This window comes from Rhinopithecus bieti, unplaced genomic scaffold, assembly GCF_001698545.2.
Source record: "Rhinopithecus bieti isolate Rb0 unplaced genomic scaffold, ASM169854v2 scaffold_12067, whole genome shotgun sequence".
NCBI classification, from domain to species: Eukaryota; Metazoa; Chordata; class Mammalia; order Primates; family Cercopithecidae; genus Rhinopithecus; species Rhinopithecus bieti.
In genome coordinates this window covers 33,849-41,215 of record NW_016806935.1, presented here as the reverse complement: position 1 = coordinate 41,215, position 7,367 = coordinate 33,849, and positions in this window count along the sequence as shown.

Here is a 7,367-nt window from a genome sequence, read left to right as displayed (position 1 = left end):
TGGGTGGATATGCAGTAATAGAATGGCTGGATCAAATTTTAGTTTTATTTTTAGCTGTCTGAGATACTGCCATATGGTTTTCTATAGAGGTTGTAAAAATGTACACTCCCACTAAGAGTATATAAGCATTCTCTTTTCTTCAAATTCTCACCAACATTTGTTATTCTTTGACTTTTTAATAATATCCATTCGGACTGGTGGAAGACAGTGTGTCTGGACTTGGTGGGTTATTGGTCTCACTGACTTCAAGAAAGAAGCTGCGGACCCTCACGGTGAGTGTTACAGTTCTTTAAGATGGCGTGTCTAGAGTTTTTTCCTTCAGATGTTCAGATGTGTCTGGAGTCAGGAGTGAATCTGCACACCTTCGCTGCGAGTGTTACAGCTCTTAAAGGCAGCGCCTCTGGAGCTGTTCATTCTTCCTGGTGAGTTCGTGGTCTTGCTGGCTTCAGGAGTGAAGCTGCAGACCTTCTCCGTGAGTGTTACAGCTCTTAAAGGTAGTGTGGACCCAAAGAAAGAGCAGCAGGATTTATAGCAAAGAGTGAAATAACAACGTCTCCACAATAGATAACTGGAGGGGACACAAGCTGGTTGCCACTGGGCGGCTCTGGCGTCTTGCTTTTATTCCCTTATCTGGCCCCATCCACATCCTGCTGATTGGTCCATTTTACAGAGAGCTGATTGGTCTGTTTTACAGAGAACTGATTGGTCCGTTTTGACAGAGTTCTGATTGCAGTGTTTACAATCCCTGAGCTAGACCCAGCGCTAGACAGAAAAGTTTTCCAAGTCCCCACTAGGTTAGCTAGATACAGAGTATTGATTTGTGTATTTACAAACCCTGAGCTAGACACAGTGCTGATTGGTGCATTTAAGATCCCTTAACTAGGCATAAAAGTTCTCCAAGTCCCCACTAGACTCAGGAGCCCAGCTGGCTTCACCTAGTGGATCCCGCAGCACAGCTGCAGGCCAAGCTGCGGGCTAGTACTGATGCGGGCCTCCATTCCTCAGTCCTTGGGTGTGGTGGATGGGACCCGATGCCAGGGAGCAGGGGGCGGTTCCCTAGGAGTGGCTTGGGCTACACAGCAGCCTACCTTTGGGGGGTGGGAGGGCGGTGGGCGAGCTGTCGGCAGGCGCAGGGGGGCAGGGGCAGGGGCAGGGCAGGGTGGATTCAGACCTTGTGGGCTGCAGGTACCTAGCCCTGCCGCTTGCGGGGGCGGCTGAGCCCTGGAGAGAATTTGAGCACAGTACATGCAGACCGGCAGTGCCGGGGTACCCTGCACAACCTCACTACCCTGGGCCAGCAATGCCAGCCAGCCACTCGGCGTTCCAGGCCCCTGAAGCCCATGCCCACCACCGCCGGAGCTCGGGCTGGCCTGTAAGCGCCCTGGGTAGCCCGGTTCCGCCCTTACCTCTTCCTCCACACCTCCCCAGCAAGCAGAGGGAACCTGCTCTGGCCTGGGCCAGCCCAGAGAGGGGCTCCCACAGTGCAGTGGCAGGCTGAAGGTCTCCTCAAGCACCGCAAGAGTGGATGCTGAGGCCAGGAGGCGCCCAGAGTGAGGGCTGCTGGCACATTGTCACCTCTCAATAGTATCTTGTTGTGATTTTAATTTGTATTTCCCTGATGCTTCATGAGGTACAGCATTTTCACATTCTTCCTGGCCATTTGTATGTTTTCTTTTAAACACTAGCTGTTCATCTTCTTTTCCAAATTTTTAGTGGGGTTACATTTTTTTCTTGTTGAATAGTTTAAGTTCCTTGTGGATTACAGATATTAGGCCATTGTCTTCAAATATTTTCTACCATGGTGTAAACTGTTCACTCCATTAGCCTTTACTTTCCAGAAATTTTAGTTTAATTCTCGTTTATTTTGTTTTGTTGAACTTGCTTTTGAGTTCTTAGTCATAAATTATTTGCCTGGGTCAAAGCTTCTGGGTTGTCTTCAAGATGTTAATAGGCCAGTTGCAATGGCTCAAGCCTGTAATCCCGGCTCTTTGGGAGGCTGAGGTAGGTGGATCAACTGAAGTCAGGAGTTTGAGAGCAGCCTGGCCAGCATGGTGAGATCCCATCTCTACTAAAAATACAAAAATTAACTGGGCATGGTGGTGCATGCCAGTAATCACAGCTACTCTGTAGGCTGAGGCACAAAAAGTGTTTGAACTCAGGAGGTGGCGTTTGGAGTGAGCCAAGATTGCACCACTGTACTCCAGCCTGGGTGACAGAGAGAGAACCAAAAAAATACACTTTTAAAATAGTTTTTGGCTTCACATTTAAATTCTGGATTCATGTGCATGATGTGCAGGTTTATTACATATGTAATCATGTGCCATGGTGATTTGCTGCACCTATCAACCCATCACCTAGGTATTTAGCCTAGCATGCATTAGCTATTTTTCCTGATGCTCTCCTTCCCTCACACCCCACCCACCAACAGACCCCAGTGTGTTCCCCTCACTTTGTCTGTATGTTCACATTGTTCAACTCCCACTTTTAAGTGAGAACTTGCAGTGTTTGGCTTTCTGTTCCTTTGTTAGTTTGCTGAGGATAATGGTGTCCAGCTCCATCCATGTCCCTGCAAAGGACATGACCTAATTCCTGTTTATGGCTGCATTGTATTCTATGGTATATATATACTACATTTTCTTCAATCTATTATTGATGGGCATTTCTGTTGATTCCATCTTTTTGCTATTGTGATTAGTGCTGCAATGGACATACAAATGCATGTGTCTTAATAATAGAATGATTTATATTTCTTTGGGTATATATCCAGTAATGGGATTGCTGTGTCAAAAGGTACTTCTGCTTCTAGGTCTCTGCAGAATTGCCGCACTGTCTTACACAATGGTTGAACTAATTTACTTTCCTACCAACAGTGTAAAAAGTATTCCTGTTTCTCTGCAGACTTGCCAGCATCTATAGTTTCCTGGAGATGACAGGATCCTGTATCTAGAAAACCCCATCATCTCAGCCCAAAATCTTTTGAAGCTGATAAGCAACTTCAGCAACATCTCAGGATACAAAATCAATGTGCAAAAAAATCATAAGCATTCCTTTATACCAGCAGCAGGGAAGCAGAGAGCCAAATAATGAATGAGCTCCCATTCACAATTGCTGCAAAGAGAATAAAATACCAAGGAATACATCTAACTAGAGAATTGAAGGTCCTCTTCGAGGAGAACTAGAAACCACTCTTCAAGGAAATCACAGAGGACAGAAACAATGGAGAAACATTGCATGCTTGAGGATAAGAAGAACCAATATTGTAAAAATGGCCATACTTCTCAAAGTAATGTATAGATTCAGTGCTATTCCCATTAAACTACCATTGACATTCTTCAGAGAATTAGAAAAAAAATCTTTTAAAATGCATATGGAAGCCAAAAAGAGCTTGTATAGTTAAGACAATCCTTAGCAGAAATAAAAAAGCTGGACATATCATGCTACCCAAGCTCCAACTACATTACAAGGATACAGTAACCAAAACAGCATGGTACTGGTACAAAAACAGACACATACTCCAATGGAACAGAATAGAGAATTCAGAAATAAGACTACACATCTACAACCATCTAGTATTTGGCAAACCTGACAAAAATAAGCGATGGGGAAAGGGTTCTCTGTTACTAAATGGTGCTGGGAGAACTGGCTAGCCATATGCACAAAACTGATATATTTAAGTTTTAATCCATTGTGAATTAGCTTTTGTATGTAGTGAGAGATATGGTTCTAGGTTCATTCTTCTGCACTTAGCTATTCTGTTTTCTTAGCACCATTTATGGAATAGGGTGTTCTTTCCCAATTGCATATATTTGTCAACTTGAATATTAGTAGCTCTATATATGTGGTTCTATTTCTGGATCCTCAATTCTTTGCCATTGATCCATATATCTATTTTTATAACAGTGTCATGCTATTTCCATTGCTATAACCTTGTAGTATATGTGTGTGTGTGTGTACACACATACATATGTATATACACACACATATATGTGTGTATATAAATATTGTGTATATAAATCTATATTATATATAGATTTTATATATGTGTATATAAATATATATTATATATATGTATGTATTTTTTGAGATAGGGTCTAGCTCTGTTACCCAGGTTACAGTGCACTGGTGCATTCCCAGCTCACTGCAAACTTTGCCCCCCAGGCTCAAGCCATCCTCCCACCTCATCTCCCAAGTGGCTGGGACCACAGACATGCACAATCATGCCCAGCTCATTTTTGTATTTTTTTTTCTAGAGATGGGGTCTCACATTTTGCCCAGGTTGGTCTTGAACTGCTGAGCTCAAGTGATCTGCCCATCTCAGCCTTCCAAAGCACTGGAATTACAGGTATGATCCACTGCATCCAGAAACCTTGTAGCATAATTTGACATCTGGTAATGTGCTGCCTCCAGTTTTGTTCTTTTTGCTTAGAACTGTGGTGGCTATTTGACTGTCATTTTGTTTTTGTTTTGTTTTATTGTTTGGTGCATGTGAACTTTAGAATTGTTTTCTCTGTACCTGTGAAAGATGACCTTGGTATTTTGGTGGGAATTTCATTTAATCTATTGATTGTTTTGGCAATATGGTCGTTTTATCAATGTTGACTTTTTAAATCAGTTAACATGAAATGCTTTTCCATTTGTTTGTGTCAACTATAAATTCTTTCCCTCTAGGTTTTGTAGTTCTCCTTGCAGAGACCTTTCACTCCTTGAATAATGTACTTACAGGCATTTTTGTTGTTGTTGTTATAGCTATTGTAAATGGGACTGACATTGATTTGGGGGTCAGCTTGATTGTTACTATTGAATTGTTTCTAGTTTTATTTCACTGTTGTCAGCAAAAATACTATGAGTCCTACTTCTATGAATTTGTTGCAACTTGTTTTGCAGCTTAAGATACAGTCTATTCTGGAGAATGCTTTGTTTCCTAATGGAAAGAACATACATTTAGCTACTGTTGGGTGAACTGTAAATGCTAGTTATGCCTATTTGGTCGAATGTGTACTTTTACTCCAATATGTAATTTTTGATTTCCTGTCAGGATCATTTGCTCTTTACTGAGAGTGGGGACATTATAGTCCCCTAATATTGTTGTATTGGAATCTACCTCTTCCTTTAAATTTATTACTGTTTGCTTTATACCCTCGGGAGTTCAATGTTGGGTGCAAAGATACTTAAAATTGTTATAGTCTCTTCTGAACTGACCCCTTAATTATTATATAGTCACATTTGTTGTCTTTTTGCACAGCCTTTGATTTGTGGTCTATTTTATTTATGTAACCATAGGCATTCCCCCTCCTTTTCAGTTTCCAGTTCCATGGAATATAATTTTCCAGTCTATCACATTCAGTCTGTATGTGTCTTTGTAGGTGATGTAGGTTTATTGTAGGCAGCATATCAAAGGGCCCTATATATTTATCTATTCAGCCAATCTATGCTTTTTTATTTTATCTAATTTATTTTTTATTTTTTTTGAGACAGGGTCTTGCTCTGTCACCCATGCAGAAGTGCAGTGTCATAATGTCCACATACCGCAGCCTCAATCTCCTGGGCTCAAGCAGTCTTCCCTCCTCAGCATACTGAGTACCTGGAACGACAGGCACAACTTCCACACCTGGCTAATTTTTATATTTTTTGTACTGACAGCATTACATCATTTTGCACCCCCTAGTCTCTAACACCTGGGCTCAAGTAATCTGCCTTCCTTAACCTCCCAAAATGTTGACATTACAGGTGTGAGTCACCATACCCAGCCCACTCTAGGCATTACAATTAAACAATTGAGTCCATTTGCTTTAAATATTATAATGGATAAGTAAAAACTTCACTACTGACCTTTTGTCAAGTATTTTTCTTGTTTTGTAGCTCCTCTCTCTTCCTTTTTTTTTTTTTTTTTTTTTTTTTGTGTGTGGTTGAATAAATTGCTCTGATACTATGTCTTAATTCATTGCTTTTACTTTTTGGTAAATCCCTTCTAGGTTTATGCACAGTATTTACAATGAGGCTTAAGACAACTTATCTTAGATAACAAGGAAAACATTAAAAATACCCTAAAGATGAAAAAACAGCCTTTTCAATTTAACTGCATTTCTCCTAACTTAAAAGTGTTTTCTCATATTTTTATATTGCCTGTATCCTAACAGTTTGCTCTAGCTAGCTATTATTTGATTTTGATATATTTGTCTTATGGCCTTTATAGTTATGAGTGGATCTTGATAAAATTATCTTCAGGTCTTTACAGAGTTGTGAGTGGATTGTCCACTGGAATGATAGTATTATTTAGAGTATTCGGTATTTGTTTGTTGTATAATAATTTTAACAGTGGGTTTTATATCTGCAAATATTTTCTTGTTGCATGTTAGCGTTTTTTTTCTTTCAGATCGAAGCACTCCCTTTAGTATTTCTTGTAAGATGAGCCTGACGTGGGTGAATTATCACATTCTGATGGTGCTAAATTCTCTCTTGTTTTTTTCTTCTTTATCTGGGGAAGACTTTATTTGTCTTTCAAATGAAAATTACAGTGTTGCTGAATACAGTATTCTTTAATTGCATTTTTTAAATTTCACTACTTTAAAAGCATTCCTTCCTGGTCCATGGTTTCCATTGAGAAATCTGTTGCCAGATGAATTGAAATTCCTTTACTTTTCTGGGACAAAGTCTCACTCTGTTGCCCAGGCTGGAGTACAGTGGCACAATCTCAGTTCACTGAAATCTCCACCTCCCAGCCTGATGTGATACTTAATGCCTCAGCCTCCTGAGTAGCTAAGATTACAGGCATATGTCAACGCACCCAGCTAACTTTTGTATTTTTTAGTAGAAATAGGGTTTCACTATATTGACCAGGCTGGTCTTGAACTCCTGGCCTCTAGTGAGCCATCCTGCCTTAGCCTCCCAAAGTACTGGGATTACATGCATGAGCCACTGTGCCCATTCAGAATTCCTTTTTATGTTCTTTGCTTCCATTGTCTTACTTCCTGTGAGATTCTCTATCCTTGACCTTTGAGAATTTAATTATTATTTGCATTGGGATAGTCTTATTTTGACTGAATTGGTTTGATGATCTCTGAACTTCCTGTACCTGGATATTTATCTTTCTCACAATTTGAAAACTTTTATTATTTGAGTACGTCTTCTACCTCTGCCTCCTTCTCAATTCCCTCTTGAGACACTAATAATTCTTAGAATTTGTTTTGAGCTAATTTTCTAGTCTATTAAGGGATCTTCATTTCTTTTCATTCTTTTTTCTCCTCTGTGTATTTTCAGATAGCCTGTTTTTAAGTGCACTGATTTTTTGCTGAGCTTACTTCATGCTATTAATATCCTCTGATAAGTTTTTCAGTACAACAAAGGTATTTCTTTTTTTTTTTTTTTTT